At 39.6% G+C, this 27,317-nt stretch overlaps 1 pseudogene; it reads left to right on the forward strand.

The window, feature by feature from the left end:
* Positions 1-2,424: 2,424 nt before the first annotated feature.
* LOC137239174 (putative nuclease HARBI1) lies at positions 2,425-27,317 on the forward strand (annotated as a pseudogene).

Consider the following 27,317-nt stretch of genomic DNA (forward strand, 5'->3'; position numbering starts at 1 on the left):
AGCACCAGTATGGCGGCGAAGGTAGTTGCGCTGGCAACGGCGAACAGTGACGCGCCTGCTGATACTAGGCGCCCTTCGGACACCGTACGGCGTCTGTTCTCCCCACGGCTGTGACAGGGGTCCCACGATCTGGTCACACTGAGCCAAAGAAGAAAGGAGCCATAAACAAGACATCATCCGGCGTTACGACCGCGAGGGCAACTACGGGTCGGACCCCTTTTCAAGAAGAGTCCCACAGGGGATCGTTCCACAGGAACAAAAGAAGAGCTGCAATGGTCCTGCCAAGGTATGAGGGCGTTCCGCTGGAAACGCTGTCAGAGAACGCCAGGAATTCGATGGGTAGGGCGCGAGCTCTGCTACCGAATTTTCGGAGCTCTCTTGGAACAAAAGTTGAAAGCGCAACCCCGTACAAGCGTCAAAGATCCGACGAGGATATCAAACCCCCGCCGAAAAGGCACCAGAGTCACACTCCGGTAGCTAAACCCAGCCATGCCGAGGTAGCGAAGGGCCGGATCCTTATAGGAATCCTGGCCCGAGGGAATGACCGTGGTGCAACCCCTAAATACCAGTGGCCGTACGTCCGGAATGAAATCGGTAACGCCGTTCTCGACCTGCTGATGGAGTCTCCGGGTAGTCCGCCGCGAGGCTCTGACGCAGGATGGTACCAGAGCCAGATCAATGTCATCTCTTGCGAAGACGCAAAGTCTGTTGCGCTGTACTGGGCAGCAGCCCCAAAGCTGGGACAAGTCTATCCCGGGACGATTATTGAGGTCGTCGACTGGAAGGGCATTCCGGCTCGGCCAAGGGCTAGGGCATGGGTTCCAGCAGAACCTGAGAGAATTCTCATGATGCTGCAGCTATTTGAACCCAGCTCTCCCAACGCAGGACTGTAGTGTCATTCAGGTCGAGGACGCTGTAGGATCTAGGAGACACGTCGTTTTGGCCCTGAACAAGGAAGCTCTCCAGCCCCTTAGACAGAGCAAAGGAAGAGTGTTTTACGGCCTCGGCGAGGTCGTAATTCTTGTATACCGTGGCGACGCACAGCGCGCATCCCTTTCGAGTGCCTCTTTGAACACGGACATTGAGGCCCCGAAGTGGCAGCGGAGATCTCCGACGCCACGTCAAATTGCGCAGGGGCTCTGTGCAATTTTTCGATGGAGGATGCTCTGCTGGATAGCGACGGGGATGATCACATCGTCACGGTGCTAGAGGCAGGGGAGTCTGAGTAAGCTCATGCTGAGGTTGCCGCAGATAAACCTGCACAAATGTAAGGCAGCCTCGGCTGCCCTCATTAGTCACCTTTCTAAAGACGACGTCGACGTAGTCCTTATCCAAGAACCCAGGGTGAATAACTCAAGGATTTTCGGATTCGGGGCCATTGGGTTTAAGCTCATCCCAGCTGCAGATGAAGGTAAAGTTAGAATCTGTATTTTAATAAAGTCTGAGCTAATCATCTTTCTCTTACCGAACTATAGCAATGGTGACGTTACAGCGGTCTGCTTGGCAAGCGGAGGCAACCAATTAACGCTAACCGCCGCGTATATGCCGTACGACGCAGAGGAACCTCCTCCGCAAAAGACGGTAAAGGATCTGGTTGCCGACTTAAGCAAAGGCCATCTGCTCATCGGGACAGACGCAAACGCGCAACACGTACAGTGGGAAAGTTCCGACATAAACACTCGTGGTGAGTCACTTTTTGATTACCTTTCAACAACTAACATAGTAGTTTGCAATGTAGGTAATGAACCAACTTTTATTACTAAAAACGGTAAAGAGGTTATTGACCTCACTATTTGTAGCGAAAGCGTTTACGGGTGGGTTAAAAAATGGCGTGTTCTTGAGGATTATTCCTTCTCAGACCACCCGTTTATTGAAGCACTGTTAGAGTTCTTCGTTGATCAGCCCATTGCGAGACGTAACCCACGTAATACAAACTGGGAACTAAATAATAAGTTTTTAGCGAGAGAACTATCAGCACTCCCTCACAAAGCCTCTCATCAACGGAGGAGGTAGAGGGTCTGGTAGAAACCTTTACATCGGCATTCTCAAATGCCCTAGAACAGGCTTGTCCAATGCCAAAACCACGCGGCAAGTGTAAACCTCACTGGTGGTCCCATGATCTGGACCTACTTCGTAAATCCTGTAGAGAACACTTTAACAAAGCAAGTTCCTCGATGATGAGTCACAATGGCTAGAATACAAGGGCAACTTTAGGACCTCCCAAAAAGTCCTGAGACAGCGAATAGAACTTCGAGGAGAAATTTCTGCACTGGAGTCGAAAGTGTCACTGACACATCAAGGCTACGGTGCGTGCTTTTTAAGACGCAAGCAGCTATTAGCTTTCTGCTGAGACCAAATGGTACTTGGACCAGCACAGAGGGGGAATCCCTAGAGCTGCTCCGGGACACGCATTTCCCGGGAAACATGACCAACGCACCGGAAGTACATGCAGCATACCAAGCTGTGAATATACCCATCACTGAGGAACGGGTTAGATGGGCAGTTAAAAGTTTTAAACCTTTTAAGGCTGCTGGACCAGACGGGATTGTCAACGCTCAAGTTATCTACTCTCTGCAGTTATCAGCCAACTGGCTGCGGCCCATGTATACCGCTTTTTTGCCTCTAAACTGCATTCCGTGTGCATGGAGGAGAGTCAAGGCCATATTCATTCCTAAGGCAGGCAAAGCCTCTCACTACGAGCCGAAGGACTACAGACCTATCAGTCTTTCATCCTACGCACTCAAGACCCTAGAGAGAGTAATAAGCGATTTTCTCACTATCAACATTGATAGGAACCTCATTTCGGGCTATCAACACGCGTACAGGGAAATCTTGGGAGGCTGCGCTACACAGCCTAGTCTCTGCTATCGAAACATTCTTGCTCGAAAAGCATTATTGTCTTGTGGCCTTCCTAGACATTGAATGACCATTCAACAATATTGCTTTAACTGGTCTGGATGTAAGTAGACCCCTAGTGGGGCTGATTGATTAACTGCTCAGGGGAAGGGAAGTACTTTCCTCACTGGAGAAGGTTGATATAACACGATTTTTCGCAAGGGGCACGCCCCAGGGTGGTGTCCTTTCCCCTCTACTATGGAACATAACGGTAAACTCGCTATTAAGAGATACCAGTTGGGGGAGCGGGAAGGTTATGGCATATGCTGATGACACAGCGATTGCCTACAGAGGCAAGCTCCCTCAAACTGTATGCGACTTGACTCAGCGTCAATTCCGATAAAGTTGAGCTTGTCTTATATACCAAACGATACAAATACCATCGATAAACCTACCAGAACTAAATGGGGTGCGCCTAAGCCTGGCAGATAAGGCCAAATTTCTAGGCATAGTTTTAGACAAAAAGCTGAAGTGGAAGGACAACGTCATTCAGCAACAAAAGAAAGCGTACATTGCATTATATACGTTTAAAAGACCCATTGGCAAAAAAATGAGGACTCACCTCCAACATATGCAGATGGATTTATACCGCGATTATCCGACCCATACTGCTGTATGGGATAGTCCTATGGTGGCCAGCCTTGAGTAAGGCGTCAAACCTAAACTTGTTGGGTGAATTCTACAGACCCAGCATGATAAGCATAAGCGGGGCTCTAAGAACAACGCCTAGCGAAGCCCTTCAGGTCATTCTTGACATCCTGCCATTGGATCTATCTAGTTATCGAGCGGCGGCAACGTCAGCCCTGCGTCTAAGGGAGTTGTCGTGTTGGAACAACAAGACCACAGGACACTCAAGTATACTAAACAAATACAGTTTTCTTCCTTCTAGCATGGCTTGCTGTGCGACCACAATAGTTGCACAACTTTAAGATAAACACCCCAGCAGGGATGACTGGACGGATTCGGATAAGTGCCTTGCTATTGACAGCAGCATTTCCATATACACGGACGGCTCCAAGCTGAACGGTAGAGTTGGAGGTGGAGTATACTCAAGGGACCTTGACCTCCAGCTCTCCTTCAGACTACCCGACAACTGCAGATTATTCCAGGCAGAAGTTGCAGTCATAATGGAAGCCGCAGATAGGATAGGGACACACGTCGTCGGCAAAGAAATTTTTTTTCAGAGACAGCCACGCTGCCACGCTTCTTGGCTCCTATTCGTTCAATTCTGAACTAGCACTAAACTGTCGCCGATCTCTTCAAGAGATGGCTCAACAGAACCGTTGTAATATTTAATATTGTTTATTGTGATGGCAGGATCGCCATATAGTGTAAGCCAGTTAAATTAAAACAAAATAGATTCTGTTGGCGCTAATGTTCAGCGCAGACAAATGATTTGCCTTTTATAGGAATTTTTCTTATAATACTATTACAATATTTTTGTACAATACTTGCACACTAAAAATAACTACATTCTATTTCTATATACCTATTCAGTACAATATTCTTATTACCTAACTATGTAATAGTGTTTGGTCAGTCGCACCGACAAACCGACGCTGTCGATCAGTTATGCTGAGTCAACACGTGAGCTAGTGAGTGTGAAGTTTATGGGTTAAGCAACTGTAAATGGATATGGCTCCCCTCTGGGTTCAATGTAACTTAACTATGCCGCTATGATTGTGTCGCCATGAGTAATTTGTGTGTGGTCGAAAGTGAAATTCATTTTCTTATGCATTTCAAGCTAGACTTATTCTGGCATGTACATAAGTACAAATATATTGTATTGTGGTAATGCCATATCATCCACCTTTAAGAAGAATCGCATACACTTGAGAACAATTGTATGCGATTCTTAAAGTGATTTAATGACCATTTAGAGTTTACTAAATTTTAATTGCTTTTTAGTTTGCTATTGTAATTTATTGTCTTGCGGTAGTTTGATATTGAGCGTGAAGAGTTTGTTTACTTGTTTTTATATCCGTTTACATTTGCTTGCCATATGTGATTTTTTGTGTTGGCACATTTTTTTTTTCTTTCTTTTGTTTGTACATTTTTTTTTTCGAAGTATAATATATATATGTACATTTGTATGGTTAGGTACTTATGAATCATGTTTTGCAATAAGTGTTATTGACATTTGGTTTTACACATCAGAGTTTTAAATGTGTTTTGCACAGCCGGTCTTTAAGAGCGTCGACTCACTTAAAAATCGGCATGTGGTAACCGTAAGTTGATGCCAACATGACTTTATATTTATGAATTTTTTTTCTTCGTGTGTCTACATTTTTATTGATGAGTAAATTGGAATTTCTACAGTGTGATTGTTTGGAATTTTGTTTTTTTTTTTTCAAATTATTTGGGTTTACTAGCAAATGTCTTATACTGGTTTACATCTATATGTGTTGGTTGAAATAAAAATATTTCCTATTACTATTTTCTATTTTGTAGGAGGGTTTGCAGTAAAAATATTTTTTATTACTGTAATCTATTCTATTTAGAATAAAAGATGTTTTCCTATTAGTATTTCCTATTCTACCTGTGGCTAAAGTAAAAATATTTTTCCTAAAATTATGATCTCTCTAAAACCTAGGTTTCCTAAATGAAACATCGCATACTTATATATATTTTTTTAATTATTTCTATTAAACAACATCTTTTCATTGTTATTTCATATCATTAGGGTTACATTAAACTTAGTAAAAAAAATCTGTAGCTAATTTATGGAAATTTATAATATGGAATATGTAACTAATTATGCAGAAATTTAGGAGCTGTGATTGACGGAAGAACAAGGTAGTTTATACTAGTATTAGTTAAATTAATGGGTAAGCTGAAGGTACAGTGGATGCGAAAAAAAAATTTTTTCTATCCTTAATTTTTTTTTTCATATTTTTCACACTTTTCCTATTTTCCAGCAATATCTTTGATCTTATGTGTCATGCGATTTCTGCGGCGGCCACCAAGACAGAATCGTCATGACTTTTATGAAGAATTATTTTTATTTTTATACCGGGATTTGTCACTTGCACAACCTTTTTGGGTTTGTGCAATTAGTTGGTCTTGAGAACTTGGTTATCAATATTTCAAGTCCTGGATTGCCGGCATTTCTTGTATGCCTGGTCGAATATTGTCCTAAGTCAATAACTTCCTCAACAATCTGGTTGCTTGATAATTTTTCTACGCTAACGTTTGTCTATCCTAAGATGAAAATGGGCGCGACTAGTCTTTTATTGCAAACTTATATAGAGTTTCATATATATTTAAGGTTCTCTTTGTGACTTTTTCTTCACGCTTGTTGTTATGGGCTGGTTTTTAAAATGTTTGTATATTTTCTTTCTTAGGTTTTGCTTATTTCCAATGTCGTAGAATTTCCTATTGCTTCATGACCATCTTTGTCAGGAGCATTCAACGGAAGCATTCAAATTCTTTATTTGCTATTAAATTTAGGCAGGGCTTTCGAAGCTGCCTATGCTTTCGATGCTACATTTTGGAATTTACATGAAGTGTTTATTGCTCTTCCTCAGCTTTGGGTTCGGTACTAAAAATAGAGTTCCTTAGACATGAGTTTGAACGGGTTTTTGTTGCCTATATTTGAATTTCATTAAGTTAGCTATAGTGACGATCAATAGCATGAATGCGCAAATTGTAACTGTTACCAAATATATGGAACGTTTGGCGAGTTTTTTTGTACCTATTTCTGTTGGTGGTTCATATTTAACTATCCTGTTCTCTGTTTCTGAATTTTCCTTTCCTACTTCGTAGCCAGCTATGGCTATCATAATGCCTTGTGCTATCTTAGTCCACCAAGTCATGTTGAAATTTTCCTATAATTATTTTTCTGCTTTTGTGAGAAATTAACTAAATTTAATTTTTAATAAAATTTTTGATTTTATTCTTTATCCTATGTATTCCATTTTACTTGTTTATTTTGTTAACGCTATTATAGTATAAAAAATTTAGTTTTTAATGGCAACATTTCTAGCATTTTTTTTTTTCAATTTACATAATATTAAAAAAAAATGTATTCTTTATGCCATTTTTGCCTGATTTATTTGGCATTATAAAGATCTAAGAAGAATTTTGTTAATTTTATTTTTCCTTATTTAGTTAATATTATAGAAACTATTGTTTAAAATTTGTTTTTAAAATTTTTCATTTTCATAAAAAAATCTTTTTAAATATAATTCTTAAAATTGAAATTTATTTTTTTTTTTTTTTGTATTTACTTTACAAAGTATTGTTTAAAATTAAATTTTATGCTGTAGTTATTTTCTATGCCACTTTGGACTTCAATCTTTTTCTCTATTTTTAGGTTGAGTTTGTGCCATTTTCAAAGCTGACATCAAACTTTTTGTAAAAAAATGTTGTTCATCCTACCATCTAAAATATAAATATCTTGTATTGTGGTAATGTTACACCGTGTACACCTCACATGGGTCCCTGGACATAGGGACATCGAGGGACACTGCATTGCAGATGAACTCGCCAGGCAGGGTACAACCAGGCAGGTTCTTCCTGGCCAAGAACGCTTAGGTATGCCCCTGTCCACATGCAAGCTAATGCTAAAAGAGCACATCCACAACTGCCCAGCACTAAGCGGAGCACAGCAGCGCTTTCTGGGTACTCCATTTCTTGATAATCTGAGCCAGGTTGGGGAGCATGACGTCAAGGACCAGGTAGCTTTCATCAGGTCCTCAAAATGGTTCGAAAAGGAAAGGTAATGTTGTATTTTCGTGGTATCACAACGGGCCTAATACTCCTGGCCTAAGTGTGTCCACCAAAATTATATTTACTTGGTTTAATGTTTAAACCGTACTCTGTAAAGCGTTGACAAAGAACACGTAAATCTTTTAAATGTAGTTATTCGTCTTTACTTGCAATAAGTAAGTCGTGGATGTAAGCATACACACAATTTAACTCACCAACTGCCTCATTTATGAATCTTTGAAAAGTTTGTGCAGAATTTCTAAGTCTAAAGGCATTCTCGTGAATTCAAACTCACCGAAAAGAGTTGTAATAGCAGTTTTATAAATGTCTTCTTCAGCCATAGGAATTTTGTGATATGATCTAACTAAATCTAATTTTGAAAATATATTTTTATTATGAAGGTTCGTTTTAAAATCTTGAATCTGGTGTAAGCGATAACGATGCTGTTTTTGTGGTAGCAGTACTTCGCCCCAACCAATAGGTGTGACCGATCACAAATTGTCATCAATATCTTCTAACGGGAGTCTAAGGAAACTTGCTGTTTCAACAGGGGTGGACCATAATGAGAGGGGTGCTAGACGCGTTGGTTCCACAATACAATTGAAGAGATGGTTGGTGTCATGTGGGGACACGTTACAACCAGGACATATGTTTTGTATGTCGGGGTTGATTCTGGATAGGTAAGAGTTTACCTGTTTCAGTATCCAGATCGAAGTTGAGCTAAAGTAACTCGCGTTTCCCTAGTGAGTGTACGTTCCTCTTCTGCAAGTTTGGGGTATTCTTTGAGTACAGCATTCACCGGGCAATTCCTGGCATAGAGGTCCGACGCCTGTTTGTGGAGTTCACTTATGACCTGCTTGTGTTTCTTGGCTTCATACGGCTGTGTTCTCAGGTGCCGCTTTTCCTCATAATTCTTACTGAGATGACTACTTAAGCCCCTGGGCGGTGTTTGGCCATCAATCAGATGTCAGGTTTCTGGGTATTCAACAGGAACTGTTTGGTTAGCATTTCACTTCTCTCCCTAATGGAGAGTATTTTCGCCTCATTATTTATATGGTATTCTGGGGACATAAGAAGACAACCCGTGGTGGTTCTGAGGGCAGCATTATGGCAGGCCTGTAGCTTCTTCCAGTGAGTAGTCTTTAGGCTTGGCGACCATATCGGGGACGCGTAGCATGCAATCGGCTGGCCAATTGCTTTGTAGGTGGTAATGAGCGTTTCTTTATCTTTTCCTCAAGTACTGGCAGCAAGAGATTTGAGGATTTTGTTACGGCTCTAGATTTTCGGTATAATTGCGGCCCGAGATTTTAGGGTGAAATCAGTCGGTAGCGTAGTGCCAATGACGTGAATGTTCAAAATCGTCGACATTTGGGACGCCCATGTTGCAAATAAGGTCGACGATGATTTAGTCGGTGATAATGTCGTGTTCGCGAGGTGAGGAAACTGGATATATCAGGGAGGTAGCTGTTTATTTTGTTGCAAAGCTCATCGATCTGTGGGCCTGGGCCTGTGGCAATTATTGTGCAGTCATCGGCGTAGGAAACGATAGTAGCTCCTTCTGGTGGCGAAGGTAGCTTTGATATGTAGAATTTCCTGTGGCACCCCTTGTTTAATTCTTTTTGGTTTTGATGTTGCGTTTCTAAATTGCACCGATGTCTGCCGACCACCCAGATAATTTGCGGTCCACCTTTTAAGACTTGGGAAAGGGTAGACCCTTCCAGGTCTTGCAGTAACGTGCCATGGGTGACCGTATCAAAAACTTTTGATAGGTCCAGCGCAACGAGTACTGTTCTATGGTGGGAGTTTTGATTTAAACCGCAATTTATCCGGGTGATATTAGCATTTATCGCAGTGGTTGTGCTATGAAATTTTCTAAAGCCATGCTGATGACAGGTTAGTTGCAAATTTGCTTTGAAATAGAGGAGCAAAATGGCTTCAAGTGTCTTGGCTACTGGCGACAGGAGAGATATCGGGCGATATGAATCTCCTATGTTAGCTGGTTTCTCAAGAGTTAGTACCGGGACCACCTTGGCCATTTTCAATTTTTCGGGATTGACAAAAGTGGAAAGGGACAGTTTGAAGACATGTGCTAAATATTTGAAACCCTCTTTTCCTAGGCTTTTACACATCGACATGGCTATGCCGTCTGGGCCCACTGCTTAAGATGGTTTAGCATGACCGATGGCATCCTCAACCTCTTTGGCGGTGATGGTAATTGGGGACGCGCTGAATTTATGTTTATGTGCGGGTCTGTTGGCCCTCCGTCTATCTTTGTCAACCGTAGAATGCATTATATATTGTCGGCAAAAGGCGCTCGCGTATTTTTTCGCATACGACAGCATTTTATCGCCAAAAGCGATTGAAATTTTGTCATTGTGCTTGGACGGATTCGATAGGATCTTTACAAGCAATCTGATGCGTTGGTTATATCGCTTGTTTGGGGGTCGCCGGGATCGAGCTGTCTTATAAGGTCACGTTCTCTCGCTAGAATTGCGGCCTAGGCCGGAAAATGAGGCCGAATTTCGGGAATTCTTCCGGCGGGAATAAAGCGAGCCGAGCGGATTCAATGACCTTGCGGAAAGCACGCTCCCCTTGGCGAGCATCAGTCGGGATAGGGAGGGCAGTAAAGCGGCTGTCTGTAAAGGATTTGTATTCATCCCACTTTCCTTTTTTTAAGTTTATGAAAGTGCGTTTTTTCGGTGACGATGAAGTCGGCGGTACGCTCGAGCGAAATAAGTATTGGCAGGTGGGCGAATACCAATGTTACCATCGCCACCCAGTTGACGCAGTTTACGAGTCCTGCGGTCACGATTAATATATCTGACGAACTGTGACAGCTTCCTACCGTACGAGTGAGGGCGTCTCCGTTTATTGTTCAGAACGTCGTTTCTTCTATTTGATCCGCCAACATCTCACCCCTAATGTCCGCCTGCAAGTTTGAATGCCATAGATCGTGATGGGCATTGAAATTGCCTAAGATAATGCGATTATATCCAGTGAATAAGGTGCTGATATTAGAACGGTATCCACTGGGGCAGCAGGTGGCAGGAGGGATGTAGATGTTGATGATTTCTAGGTTTACATCGCCTGACCCGACAGATAAGCCGTGACGTTTTAATAAATTGTCCCTGCAGCCGATGTCGGGATCAAATGTATGATATTACACTGAGTGGTGTATGATAAAGGCGAGACCGCCTCAAAATCCGCCCTCGCGATCTGTTTAGCCCCGAAGCTTAAAATTCTTATTAAATTGCGCCACCCTAATAGCACCATATTACACTCCTCGCTTACCGAAAATGATATTGCTCATTAAGTTTGCTCTAAACTTGGTGTTGCACCCACTAGTAACATCAATGTGTAAGAATTTAACTTTAAGTATGAGAGAGACATCTCCTCATTTAAAATATCTCGTTCAGATGCATATATCGATAAGGTACTTGATTCCTCTTTTTGGCCTAAGCATACTGTGTTTCACATGTTCACAAGAAAGGCGAGGGCCGAACCTGTTTTATTACAGCCAAAAAACGGTATGACGAACACAGTAATAACAACACAAAGGTAATAGCTGATCTGCCCCGTCTTCTCAATAATTACCAAAATGTTCGTGGTTTACGATCAAAACTTGTTCCATTCTTCATTAATTCTTTCAACTTTTCTGCACAAGTTGTAGCTTTTACGGAGACCTGGCTACAGCCTGATAATTACAATTCTGAAGTTTTTTTCAAATAAATATGCTGTTTATCGGCGTGATCGCATCTCCAGGGCGAGAGGTGTCCTTATTGCTATTGATTCTAACCTATCATCTGAGTTGATTTCGCTGGACAATATCTCTCATATCGAATTCATAGCAGTTAGGCTTTCATTCGGTAGCTATAACGTAATTGTTTGCTGTTCGTATATACCACCTCGTTCGGATATGGATGTTTATGCTAGTCATAGCTCGGCCATCTGCGATTTGCATTCGCAGTTGGGAGATAACGATCGAACTGTTGTTGTTGGTGACTTTAACTTGCCAACAGTTAGTTGGGTTAATATAAGTGATTGAAACTTTTTAACTCCCACTGCTCAACGTGAGTTTCTCAATTGCTTGTTAGACTCATCTCTTTTACAGATTAACAATGTTCCAAATAGTGGAAATAAAATGCTGGATTTAGTATTTGTGAATGGCTCGGTGGGTACTGCCCTTACAAAAATCCCACCTTTATCCCTTCCAGACGACCCTCTTCACCCTACGCTAGAGATATCACTTGATATCAGCCTACCCCATAGGATTCAAGTACAGTCTCGTCCCCGATATAGATGCTTCTACAAAGCGAATTTCATTATGCTCAATGATCTGTTGGCTTCCCATGATTGGTCGGATCTCTGTGCTTGCACTGATGTCGATTCGGCAATCTCTGTATTTTACAGTACGCTTGATGGCTTCTTTGATACCTGCATTCCTACTCGCTATACGCTATGTTCGAATAAGCCCCCTTGGTTTTCAAGGCAACTTGTCAGACTTAATAACATTAAATCTAGCTTTATAAGAGATTCAAGAAGTCAGCAGAAAGAGCATCTGCAGACCTCTCTAAATATCTAATAGCTCGTTCTAAATTTCACCGTCTTAATCAGCTTTGTTATAAAAATTACTTGAGTTGTTTTAAAGCCCAATTTTTTTTAAATCCGAAAAAGTTTTACAGTTTCGTAAATTCAAAACGGAAAACTTCTGGGTATCCTTCCTCATTTACCTTTGGATGTAAAAGGGCTTGTACTGATGACGATGTTGCAGAGCCATTTTCAGAGTTCTTTAGGTACACCTATTCCTCCAGCGGTTTTCATTACGGTCAATACCCGTATCGCTTGGATAACTCGAATTCCATTATGAATCCTGCTATTGATAGTGATATTGTTCTCCAGAGTCTTCAATCTTTGAAGCACACCTTTTCTCCGGGACCAGACGGTGTTCCTAGTTGTGTGCTTAGGTACTGCGCCGAAAACATGTATGAACCTATTTTAAAATTATTTGACCTATCTCTGGGATCTGCGCCATTCCCGCCACTTTGGAAACAGTCTTTTATTATACCCCTACATAAAAAAGGTAGTATGTCAAAAGTTGAAAACTACAGGGGTATTGCTAAACTTTCAGCCATTCCTAAAGTCTTTGAACAGATTGCTACCAGTCAACTCCAATATCAGTGTTCTAGTCTTTTATCTCCATGCCAACACGGTTTAATTCGTCAAAGGTCAACCACTACAAATTTGCTTGTATTCACCTCTATAGTTATGGAAGGATTTTTAGCGAACAAGCAAACGGATGTCATCTACATGGACTTCAGCAAAGCATTTGATACCGTCAACCATGAGTTACTAATTCATAAGCTTGATTTACTGGGCTTTCCGTTTCACCTATTAATGTGGCTGAGAAGCTATCTTTCTAACCGGACACAAAAGGTCCTGTTTAAGTTCAATCTGCCGGAATCGTTCGGAGTTTCCTCCGGTGTACCCCAGGGAAGTCATCTAGGCCCTTTGCTCTTTACCCTTTTCATTAATGACTTGCCACAGACAATATTATATTCCCATACTATAATGTATGCGGATGATGTAAAACTTTGCTACACTTACTGTCCTACCGATTAGAGTTCCTTGGATCTTCTTCAGGCCGACTTGGACTGGTTCCAATGTTGGTGCACAAAAAATTTAGTAGCTTTATGTAAGCATATGACATTTCACTGAGTGAAGCCAGCATTGAAACCTTATGTAATAGATGGTACGCCTTTGGAGCGTATATATATTGCAAATAATGTAGGTGTTCTTCTTGATCCGAAACTGAATTTTAGCATGCATATTTCATCTATTGTCAACAAAGCGTTGGGTGTACTTGCATTTTTTAAAAGATGGGCTGAAAAGTTCGATGATCCGTACCTCACTAAGGTTCTTTACACATCGCTGGTTTATCCAATACTCGAGTATTGCTCATGCGTTTGGTCCCCTGTTTCTCAAAAGCATATAAAGCGTCTTGAGTCAGTTCAAAAGCAATTTCTGATATTCGCCTTGCGCGGCCTTAATTGGAACTCAAGTCTCCACCTTCCTCCATACAGAAGTAGACTTCTTCTTATTAACTTACCCACTCTGGAAAATTGGGGGTATTATTCATCCATAAGCCCATTATTGGAGAAATTGATTCTGCGGACCTTCTCAGCCGCTTGGTTTTTGCGGTTCCCCCTAGAGTATTCAGGCACTACGTTCCTTTTTATTTACCCCTTTGTTGACGAAACTTTGCTCAAAATAATCCTCTTCTTATCTGGTGCGCGCACTATAATGACTTATATAGATAGCTGTATCAATCTTGAATGTACTTTTGCCACTATACGTAATGCAATATTTGCCTATCCAATTTAAGAGATATAAGCAAATTTAATTTGCCGGCATTTATTTCTTCCGTAAAAAACAGGCACTATCTCGTATAAGGATGGGGGAACATTTATCAACATGTATCATTAAGAAGGAACAAGACAGTACTGTGCTGATTGGAATCTGGTGTATTCCAACAACGTTAAAAACGTGCTTTTTCATGAGTCACTGACCGGAATCGTATGCATTCTGGCAGTATAATCTTGTGGGTCAGGCATCGAGCTGATTGGAACCCGGTGCATTCCAACAACACAGGTCGTGTTACTTTTTTATGCCTTGTGTTGGCGTATCCTCATTACACTACTCTTAGCACTGCCGGATTCCCATGACATGCGGATTGGAATCTTGTTGCATTCCAACAGTAAGATTGGATTCCACTGCATTCCGAAATCATGCTGAGCGGAATCTGATGCATTCCGCCAGTATAAGATATCGGAATTAAAGTGTAATGTTCAATAATATATCTTTGTTTGTAATATAACATTATTGAAATCTCGATATATCTTAAATTTTAACTTTTGAGTTGTATATTTATATATCTTTTATATTATGCAGTCGACCATAGTTTGTCGTCGACTTTAAATAATAAATAAATATTATCGACAACTAGTTCGCCCACATGCATGTATATGTGTACATAGGTAGGGTTATGTTGTCCGTACACATATACATACATGCCGGTACAACTGTGAGGGGAAGCTTCCCCTTAAAGTCGGAGACTTTTGCCGCGGTTCAACGGTTGTCCTCGACTAGGCAACCGTCTACTTTTCCACGATTGTTGAGCGAACCACAGCTACAGCAGCCACCGAGGAGCCCCGCCATCTTTCATTTTTTAAACAAGGTAAATTATTGTGTTCTAATTACACTTTTCACTTAAACAAAATCACTATTATAACGAGAGATATCTCGCCTTTCCTTTTCTTTTATTTATTTCCAATCTAATCATAACACAATTGTGGTGCCTCCACTCCCGTGCTGAGTTGGGAAACACCACAATTGTCCATGGTCCTTCTCTCGAAAAAGGAACCAATGCCGATATAAAATACAGTCCACGTTACTCAACAAATATTATGGTGATATCATGCATCTTTTGGTGATCACATTCACTTCTTGGTGTACCAACAATTTTCATACGAATCATCTTTCGTACACTCTTGGTGCAATCCACATACACTCAACACTTTGGTATACAATATCGTGGTGGTATTCTACAACCTGTTGGTGATACGCGTCGTCCACATTACACAAAACTTGGTCTTGGTGATATACACAACTTATACACTTCATTGGTGATACCAGCATTTGTACATTTTGGTGATATATTTTTGGTGATATTTTTCATCTTCAAAATTATCGTGGTGATACACTCTTGGTGATATTTCTACAGTTTTCTGGTGGTACTACATAACCTTCAAGCGAATATCTTGGTACTACACAACCTGGTAATTTACAAGCCGCATTAGACAACAAACAAATCACTCCAAACTTCACGCAGTTGGTACGTAAGTGTTATGTTTCTTTTTTGGTGTAATTTTTGAGGTTAATTTTTATTTAAAAAGTGCCTCGAGTGTCCCGAAATCTGAACCGCGTAAAGAGTGAAAATTACCAGTGGATATCGGTGCGATTAGTGCCTTAATTTCTTATTGTGCAAACGAAAACCGCTTTTGAAACCGCCCCCCTACCGCGTGTGTCGATCCGGAGAATCCAGCGACCACAATAAGGTATATATAAGGGTAACATAACCCCACTTTTGCATTTAAAGCACGAATTACTTTATTAAAATCGCGTTACATTGGTTGTGCACAAATTTAGAAAATATATATCCACTCACGCGCACAATACTTCAGTTCACAATTAATAGCACTGGTAGTTTTCACTATTTCCGGACGTTCTCCTATATCCGGCACTTTGCATTTTGCTCTTGCCACTTAAACCACACCCCCTCATAAATAAATCACCAAGATAAGAATATACACATATATTTCACGTGCGGGTGGCGAGAAAGTCACATTAACATACACTAGATATTGCTACGTTCTTTTTAGGGAAAATCAGACGAATCGGCCAAGTCTGATCAAACTACATAAATTGCCACAAATATAAAAAAGAAATACAGATTATAAATAAATAAATGTAAGGCGCGATAACCTCCGAAGAGATCTAAGGCCGAGCTTCTCTTCCAATTTGCGTCGTGCTCCTCTTGATTTTTCCCTACAAATTAGCCGGACGGGACCTACATGTTTTATGCCGGCTCCGAACGGCATCTGCAAGGCAGATGAGTTTTCACTGAGAGCTTTTCATGGCAGAAATACAATCGGAGCGCTTGCCAGACACTGCCGAGGGGCGACCCCGCTTAGAAAAATTTTCTTCTAATTGAAAAATCTTATTTCTAAAATTTTGATGTTGCTTTCCTCGGGAGTTGAACCCAGGGCATACGGCGTGATAGGCGGAGCACGCTACCATCACACCACGGTGGCCGCCAGAAATACAGATTGCGTCAAAGAAATATACATTGTTGTTGTATTCATTTTGATAAAACCAAAAGAGTCGCCCAAATCGGACCCAAATAAAGGAAAGCGTTTATAGAAAACACTGCCCCATTGTTTCCTGTTCTCCAAATTATCGTGGTCTCCAAACGACTATTCCCAAGCAACTAAAAACAAACTACACTGGTTAAATACCTGCCCTCATTAATAAACGCAAATAGAAACATGGATACATAAATTCGATTAGGAGAGTTGGTTTATAGCAGAGTTTGAAAATGAATACAGCCTTATTCCAGAGGAGGAACATTAACACAATCTTGCGATACAGCAAGAGGAGTTGAGATCCTTGTGGAAGAGGGAACAGTCCTCTTTCGACTCACTAATGGGATCGGAAGAGGTGTCAGGAGATGACGTTCTGTCAATCAGGAAAAAACACATGGCCATGGCCTACGTGCGGTGCTTATCCACTATTTCTGCTGAAGCAGAAAAGTACAAAAAAGGGCCAGTCAAGCTACCACTGAGCAAGCACCCCCAGCCGCACCTCGCGGGCATAAGATCCGCCACTCTCCTTGTCATACGGAGATTTTCAAAGGCAATTATTTATCATGGCCAACCTTTCGTGACCTGTTCACGGCCACATATATAAATAATTCCAACCTACAGGGGGTGGAAAAACTATTCCACCTGAACAACAAGACACAGCGCGAGGCCAAAGAAATAGTAAAAAAAATGCCCTCTAAATGATGGGTTCGATATGGCCTGGAAAACCTGTATGAAAGATGCGAAAACAAGCGTATATTAGTCAACACGCAATTACAAATTCTTTTTAATTTAAAGAAGGTAGAGGGTGAGTGTGGGAGCGCGTTAAAGAAATTATATAGCGATATAAACAATTGTCTATCATCCCTCAAGTGTCACAAAATCAACACATCGAATTGGGACGCAATTCTAACATATTTATGCTCGACAAAGCTACCGGAAAGTACTTTGGCTCTATGGGAACAAAGAATAGACCATAAAATGGACTTATATAAGTGGGAAGTTACTATCAAATAGGTTTCAGATACTAGAAACAATGTCTAGCTTCACTGGCACTACCGCCTAAAAGGGACAAAAGCCGCAAAATACTCGGCATACAACCGAAACCCCCACAAAAAGGCTTGGTGGCTTCCAAACGAAGATATCAAAACCTACATCAAAGTCAACATCAAAAGTTTTTTGCAAAATGTGCAAGGCTGAACACAGGTTGCGGAATTGCCCACGATTCTGTGATTTGACCACAGTGGAGAGAATCAATTTCATCAAATCTACGGGGGGACGGCTGAACTGTTTATCCCCAGCACACACAGTGACGAGGTGCACCAGTTCCTACAACTGTGCCAAATTCCTCTCTCGTAACCACACGCTCCTGCATGCGGAGGCATTTCAGCAAACTGCGGTGCGCAACCCATTTAAAGGTGCGGATGATATCCCATCAACTTCGGCCCAGGCGCGAAAAAGACAGCAGGGGCTACCAAATTCTTCTGCGATTGTAAAATCCTGTCATACTAATTCCAGCACAGGCGTGCTATTAGGAACTGCTCGCGTACACATTCGCCATAATGGTACCAACTTCTCCGCGCGGGCACTAACTGATTCATGGTCTGAATGCTCTTTCATGACAGAAAGACTAAAACGCAGAATTAATTTACCAGCAAGGAAAATGCATGCCCAAGTTTCAGGCATCACCAATGCAGTATCTGCTCAAGTGAAAGAGGCATCCACCATCGAGCTTCGTAGGCCAGTGGATCCATGCTTCAGCTTGACTTCTCCGGTTCTTACCTGGAAATCTGCCATCCTACCATATCAACACAACGACTATGCCGGCATTCCCAGACTTGGTTTTGGAAAGTAGAAAATATAAAAACAAAAGTCCGAGTCTATTTAATAATTTGGGAAAAATTTAAACAACGTGACATCAGGACGGACAAGGCGACAGCTGTTTCGATTATACCTTGTAAATCTCTTCAAAGCCTTTTCTCACGGGAGTGGGAGTCGAACCCGCACTCCTACGATAGTTGAAATGGTTACAAACGCATTCAGCTACGTCATGCCTTAGTTGTTGTAAAGTTTTTCCCAATTGCCTTCTTTCGCATATATTATCTTCCACACATCATATACTTCGTATGTAGTTATGTGTTAAAGTTATGCATGTTTGTAAGGCGGTTTCATAGAAACTTGGTTTTTATTGCTGTTTTTGTTCTATTTATAGAACTACAACGAATTAACCAAATGTTGTCTATATGAATTAATCGGGGATTACCCGTATTGCTTTAAATGTATGATAATTTATTTCAGCAATTTTTAATTTTATAATTTAGTTAATGATTCATGGTTCGATTCGAGCTCAAGGCCAGAACAATAATTTTTTTCTAATGATAATTATTGTTATTTTTTAATTTTTCTAAATACGAAAAATTGTATTTTGTTTTTGGAATAGTAAGTAGAAAATTTTTCAGACAACCTGCCATAGCTGCGCAGATAGATCCATTTCGAAGGGTGCTAAGCCTTCATCATCAGTACGCTTTAGGCATGCTGCGCTAACCATTTAGCTATACAGCGGTGGTTTGTTTGACTGGCAAATTTGCTACTTCTATTCCTTTTTACCAACTATATTTATTAAGTGTTGCGCTATCTGGTGCAAATAACTGATAATGCTGGATTTTTGTTTATTGTCAATTACTTTGTTTGACATTCCCAAGTGCTTATGGTTTATTAACAATTGTTTTTGTTTTTTCTACTTACTATTCCAAAAACAAAATACAATTTTTCAAATTTAGAAAAATTAAAAAATCCAGATAGCGCAACACTGAATAAATATAGTTGGTAAAAAGGAATAAAAGTAGCAACTATGCCAGTCAAACAAACCACCGCTGTATAGCTAAATGGTTAGCGCAGCATGCCTAAAGCGTACTGATGATGAAGGCTTAGCACCCTTCGAAATGGATCTATCTGCGCAGCTATGGCAGGTTGTCTGAAAAATTTTCTACTTACTATCCAAAAACAAAATACAATTTTTCAAATTTAGAAAAATTAAAAAATAACAATAATTATCATTAGAAAAAAAAATATTGTTCTGGCCTTGAGCTCGAATCGAACCTTGAATAATTTATCAATAGGCTGATAAAAAAACAAAAACAATTGTTAATAATCCATGAGCACTTGGGAATGTCAAACAAAGTAATTGACAATAAACAAAAATTCAGCATTATCAGTGATTTTCACCAGTTAGCGCAACACTGAATAAATATAGTTGGTAAAAAGGAATAGAAGTAGCATATTTGCCAGTCAAACAAACCACCACTGTATAGCTAAATGGTTAGCGCAGCATGTCTAAAGCGTACTGATGATGAAGGCTTAGCACCCTTCGAAATGGATCTATCTGCGCAGCTATGGCAGGTTGTCTGAAACATTTTCTACTTACTATTCCAAAAAGAAAATACAATTTAGAAAAATTTAAAAATAACAATAATTATCATTAGAAAAAAATTATTGTTCTGGCCTTGAGCTCGAATCGAACCTTGAATCATTTATCAATAGGCTGATAAAAAAACAAAAACAATTGTTAATAATGCATGAGCACTTGGGAATGTCAAACAAAGTAATTGACAATAAACAAAAATTCAGCATTATCAGTGATTTTCACCAGTTAGCGCAACACTGAATAAATATAGTTGGTAAAACGGAATAGAAGTAGCATATTTGCCAGTCAAACAAACCACCGCTGTATAGCTAAATGGTTAGCGCAGCATGCCTAAAGCGTACTGATGATGAAGGCTTAGCACCCTTCGAAATGGATCTATCTGCGCAGCTATGGCAGGTTGTCTGAAACATTTTCTACTTACTATTCCAAAAAGAAAATACAATTTAGAAAAATTTAAAAATAACAATAATTATCATTAGAAAAAAATTATTGTTCTGGCCTTGAGCTCGAATCGAACCTTGAATCATTTATCAATAGGCTGATAAAAAAACAAAAACAATTGTTAATAATGCATGAGCACTTGGGAATATCAAACAAAGTAATTGACAATAAACAAAAATTCAGCATTATCAGTGATTTGCACCAGATAGCGCAACACTGAATAAATATAATTGGTAAAAAGGAATAGAAGTAGCAAATTTGCCAGTCAAACAAACCACCGCTGTATAGCTAAATAGTTAGCGCAGCATGCCTAAAGCGTACTGATGATGAAGGCTTAGCACCCTTCGAAATGGATCTATCTGCGCAGCTATTCTAAAAACAAAATACAATTTTTCAAATTTAGAAAAATTAAAAAATAACAACAAGTATCATTAGAAAAAAATTATTGTTCTGGCCTTGAGCTCAATTCGAACCTTGAATCATTTATCAATAGGCCGATAAAAAAACAAAAAAAAATTTATTTAATAATTTTGGAAAAATTTAAACAACGTGACATCAGGCCGGACAAGGCGACTGCTGTTTCGATTATACCGAGTCGTTTTCAATGCCTCAAGCCCGACGGCTAATGGCACCAGTCTAAACGACATTCTCCTACCTGGCCCAGTACTACAAGCAGATCTCCCAATTCTTATTCTACATTGGAGACTCTATCGATATGTCTTCAACAGTGACATAGAAAAAATGTATAGGCAAATTTGGATGGACGCCAACTAGACCAAATTTCAGAGGATTGTTTTCAGAAAAGACATTAATGAAGCAATAGGCCACTACGAATTAAAGACGGCAACGTTCGGAGTTAACTGCGCTCCATACCTGCCCATCAGAATGCTTCTACAGCTAGCCGACGATGTTGAAAATTCCCATCCAACAGAATCACCATTAAGGCAAGGGATGAAATCCGACACGTTCTTCAGTGAGCTGGTTTTCCACTTCGTAAATGGACATCAAACTCGGAGGCAGTTCTAAAAGGCATCCCGAAAACTGATCGACTAATCGAAGGCTTTCTGGCGTTCGAAAACACCAGCACCGTGAAGGCATTGGGCATAAGATGGAACGCTCACTCCAATCTCTTTTATTTTAAAGCAGGACCACTGGAAGATCCAGAAAATTTAACTAAGCGAGAAATATTTTCAGCCATCGCCAAGCTTTTCGACCCATTAGGGTGGCTCGCGCTAATAGTCATAGTGGCAAAAATATTAATGCAGAATATTTGGTTAGAAGGCATCGGGTGGGACGAGCTGTAATGTTTTTGTTGTTTTGGTGTTATATTATTGTTTAACGCATTGACGCAAATGGATGGAACTCGGGATTTAATCCGTCTTGCGACCGCGCAAGGGCTAAGTGGGATTATAAAATAAAAAATGTAAGGCGCGATAACCTCCGAAGAGATCTAAGGCCGAGCTTCTCTTCCAATTTGCGTCGTGCTCCTCTTCATTTTCCCTACAAATTGGCCAGACGGGACTAACATGTTTTATGCCGACTCCGAACGGCATCTGCAAGGCAGATGAGTTTTCACTGAGAGTTTTTCATGGCAGAAATACACCCGGAGCGCTTGCCAAACACTGCCGACGGGCGACCCCGCTTAGAAAAATTTTCTTCTAATTGAAAAACCTTATTTATAAAATTTCGATGTTGCTTTGCCCGGGGTGCTAAACCAGGGCATACGGTGTGATAGGCGGAGCACGCTACCATCACACCACGGTGGCCGCTAGGTCGGATTAGAGAACCAATATAACGGGAGTATGGTGGTGACCGCGCAAGGGTTAGATAGAGTTAGGGGATTAATGCAGCGCAAGTGCTACCTCGTATGATTTTATATTTAAAGATATAACTTACGGTTCTGGGTGAATACTTTCTTTTCTTTTTCCTGAAGTTGGATGTGGCGTAGATGATGATGTTCGTACTCGCTCCGTAGTCGGTGATCCGATGAAAATTTAATAAAATTAGATGATACTGGTTGATGATAAGTGTTTAGTGTTCCACGTAAAAAAGAGAGTGAGATAATGCATCGCACTTGTATTTATAGGAAGAAAAAGATTGCTGGAAAGCAACTCCAACAATGTTGACTGGAGGCACTGGATGGCAACTCCAGCCTACTCTACATCCAGGGTTGTATGAATGCAAGTCATAACTAGTGAAGTGAACGCAAGTCACTGGAGAAGTTATCGCAAGTCACAGGTGGGGTTAGGTGACAAAAGGTCAAATAAGGACAGGAATATCATTTGCTATTTAAGTGAGCACAACTCACTTAAACAATTATTATTGTATTGTTGTTTAACTAACGCCCATGTTTCTACACATTGACCTCAGGTTTGAGCCGCGCGTTGCAACAGTAGCTGTTAAATCAACACAACTAAAGGTCTTAAAATACGCACCAAGATTGCTCTTCCTAAAGAAGAAAAGGAACCGGATATAACCGAGAAGCATTCATACCGGACATCTCACATATGTTCATCGTCGAGAGCGAGGTCTGTCGGGGCCTGTCTTTGCAGCTAGCAAGCAGTGGTTGGGGTGGTTTGCGACCTCTTCTCCAAGACCGGTGTCATTACATTATTATTATTACAGAGCCCCTATTTTATTTTAGGTATCACAAAAAAATTTATATCCACGGTTAAAGAGGTAAAGAGAAAAAAAAGTTTTGGATCGAGTGAATGGATAAGACTGAAACTAAAGAAAGCGAAAAACACAGAAACTAAGGCTGTTTACACATTAAGAGCAGCGACGATGGACTCGCGCTCGCGCTTCCATACCCACCCGGCCATGGCCTTTATTGCGCGAAAAAAAGTTTATAAGGCGCCATTGGCCATCTTACCTCTTCATATTCCTACCAGGAAAACAATGGTTACGAATATGGCACACCATTTTTTTTTACTGTTTAAATTTTAAATCCAATAACATTTCATCTATATATATATATTTTTTTTTCTTTTTTTTTCAAAATTTACAATATTATTACATAAAACGTTCTTACTATAATTGTACTAATCTTAACCTAATTTGTGGTAAAGAATTTGCAAGAAAGTCTTGAGAAATGAATACAAACGAGACATTATAAAATTCCAAAGATAACTTTTGAGTAGATTTATAATAACAGTGTCTAATATAGTTATTCTCTGTATACAAATGGATCTTTCAAAACTAAGAAACAAACCTCGACTTAACAATAAGTTTTATTTATTTAATTTACAGTGTTTTTCTAAAATTCAATTAGATATGATTACATAATTACTAACATGATTTTTTTAGTGGTAGACCAATCCCTGATCTACCTCAACATTGCTTATTACACATATGTGCTCCGTGACCTACTTTTGGTTGCCATATGTATAAATGCAGCAAAATTATGCACATATATATATATATATATATATATAAAGGAAGATCAAAAAAATTTAAAGAGAAGCTCAGCTGTTTCGATCTATGTAGGGAGGTATATACCTGATGAAAAATTCCGATACAGTAGCGTCCAATAAAAAGTTAGCAACATAATTTAATATATAAAAAAAATTTGAAAGGCTTCATCACCGATCTTTAAATATGAAGACTACTGGTCATATATAAGAAACGTACTGTGGATAGTATTCAAAGTTAAAAAAATTAATTTACATTACCTCGTTAATAAGGCGAATGGAATTCTGAGAATATCTATTCACCGTATTAAACCATACAAATTGTGGTTCTGAAATTCAAAATTGGCTTTTTAGAATCACGTATATATATAAAAATGAAACGTTGCGTTTTACAGGATTCCGCCACAATTCGCTTTTATGTCACACGTATATAAATTAAATTGCAAAACCATGGAAAACTTAAATGCGATACATAAGAGTAATAAAAGGCACTCACATTGTTATCGATGATGCGTAGAAGGCCTGCCATGATCGTCGTTGCTAGTTTACTAACAATTGTTTTTGTTTTTATCGGCTTATTGAATAAATATAGTTGGTAAAAGGAATAGAAGTAGCAAATTTGCCAGTCAAACAAACCACCGCTGTATAGCTAAATGGTTAGCGCAGCGTGCCTAAAGCGTACTGATGATGAAGGCTTAGCACCCTTCGAAATGGATCTATCTGCGCAGCTATGGCAGGTTTTCTGAAAAATTTTCTACTTACTATTCGAAAAACAAAATACAATTTTTCAAATTTAGAAAAATTAAAAAATAACAATAATTATCATTAGAAAAAAATTATTTTTCCGGGCGTGAGCTCGAATCGAACCTGGAATCGTTGCTAGTTTACGGTAGAATTTTACGATCAATTAATTATTAGGGTAACGCATGATTTTTCCATAACTGAACATAACTGAACGAGTTTTACGTGGTTAAGTATGATAAAAAAATAAGCTTTATACGAAACCAAAAGATCTCAAATTCGCAAAGTAGCTCTAATGCTTTTTCGAAACAGTCTAATATACGCACATTAAATGTATATATGGAAGGAGGTATATGCTCACAGAGCTCGAGAAGAATTACCTAAAGACAAATAATGAGATCACATCTCTTTGCAAATGACTAAATATGACCTTGACCATGAAAGTTTTTATGAATTGAATTTACAGAAGAGAGCGCAAAAAAAATGAAAACAAAAATATTGAGAAGTTTAGTGGGGAACAACTGGGTGAACCAAAGATTTCCATACATATATGTTTGTAACACAGTCTTACGTTTTAACATGTCTATATGAAGGTATATGTATGAAGGTATATAACTAACATTCGATTTTAACTAAGCAATAGACTTATGGGTATACATACTTTTTGTTGTAAGAGTTGATTTGTTAACTCAAATTAATTTTTAATCCAATCCATATGAAACAAATGTTTCTCAGTGATTTCAGGTATATATTAAATTAATTAAGATAAGTATTGATTGTTAAGGTAAGTATTAATCGAAAGATTATCCAAATAAAAATCATTTATTATAAGTTTCTCGAGCGCAATACTTCTATATGCTATTTAAGCAGAAATAGTAATTTATGGTATGCAAAGGTGTATATCATGGCCAGGAAAATCTGATTATCGAATCACGTTTTTCCAATTACCCGATGATTTATTTTAATAAAAAATAGATATGAACCCTTCTAAAACTTATCCTGGTCGTTTTCAAGCTTTTCATAGCAGGTGTTGAAGATGAGGCTGCAAAATCCGCAATGCCGGTTGTGGTTCCATCTCATCAGACAATTGAAATTTGTTTCCAAACATTTTCGACTGAATTAGTAAAGTTGCAAAATACTGGAATGGTTTCTTCCTGTTATTTTACACTACAACTTTTGAGTTGTTAAAATAATTGATGGTTTTTCAATACTGAAGCGCGATTTGAAACTAAAAAATTTACATTAACTTTATGTTAATTAATACGTTTTCAACACACATCCTATCTCCTTGCTGGTCCAATTGGAAAAGAAAGAGGCTGCACATTCTGATTGACAGCTCAATCTAATTCATGTCTAAAACACATATCCGCCATATGGTAGTGACATTTACAGGCCTATTCTGTGCACTTGACAAATTCACAATCTTGCTTATTTGTCAAGTTTGATTATTTATCAAGTATTTTCTATTCTGTGTCAAATATAAAAAGCTCTTTAGTTGACAAGTTGTCAATATCTTAAACCCTCTTGACAATTAAAATTTGCGCTAAAAATTACGTTATTGCGTGTTTGTGTCTGAATTAAAATGGAAGAAGACTTTTTACTTTTGCTGTTATTATATATTTGCTGAAAATAGAGATCGCTCGAGGTACTTAAAATCCCTGAGAGATGCCAGCAATCCATTTCCTTAAGTGAAAATTTGTTCGTTCAACATTTCCGTTTGACCCGTTCTTTGTGCCGTCGCCTTATTGATGACTTGGAACCGCACGATGATCAACAAACCTCCTTGCCAATAACGATCCGTGTTCTATCGGTATTGAACTTCATTGCTAATGGATCGTACCAAACATGCGTGGGCAACAATTACACTATGCCTATGAGCCAGGCGTCGTTTTCCAGAAGTTTGAAATCTGTGGCAAACCTAATTGTGAGAGTTAAGGGCAGTGAAATCGAGTTTCCCCGCACAGTCGAAGAAGAGAATATTGTTAAAACAGGGTGTGCGTGCTAATGAAATTTTTCAGATAAATCTATAACGAAAATCTTTGTACTATTTAAGGTTTTTCCGGAAATTCGGCATAAAAAGTACAATAGGTGCAATTGATTGCACCCACATTGCCATTGTTGCTCCGCCTTCAAACAATGTGGAGCGTCCGTTAAGCCAATATCTAAACCGAAAAGCTACTACAGCATTAATGTTGAAGCGGTATTTTATGCTTTTGTTAAAAATATTTACAATTTATTAAATTTAATTATTTTAAGGTATGCGATCATCGCTTGCGTTTTACATTTCTAAATGCCAACTTTCCAGGAGCGACACATGACTCAGGCATATGGGCAACGTCTGACCTACGCGAGTATTTGATACGCAAGCATAACGCCAGTTCTACTTCCAACCAAAGGGAATCATGGCTCATTGGAGATCAAGGATACCCTTTGAAACCATGGCTTCTCACACCAGTTGCAAACCCAAGTACCACGAAAGAACGGAAGTTTAATAAGATACATGCATCTGGAAGAAATTGTATAGAAAGAGGATTTGGTGTTGTGAAGTCGCGTTTTAGGTGGTTGCTTAAACATCGAGTGCTACATTATTCTCACGAAACAGCTGCTGCTATTATTACGAGCTGCGTCATATTGCACAACATCATGGCAAAAGCTGGTATGGCAGAGGACGTAGATATCGTTGAAGATGATCATGAATTCGAAAGAGATCCAAACGACTCTACTCAGTACACCCGCGAGGGAGAGAGAACACGGTCTGGATACATATCAACTCTTTAA

The sequence above is a fragment of the Eurosta solidaginis genome, chromosome 1 (assembly GCF_040869045.1).
Source record: "Eurosta solidaginis isolate ZX-2024a chromosome 1, ASM4086904v1, whole genome shotgun sequence".
Lineage (NCBI taxonomy): Eukaryota > Metazoa > Arthropoda > Insecta > Diptera > Tephritidae > Eurosta > Eurosta solidaginis.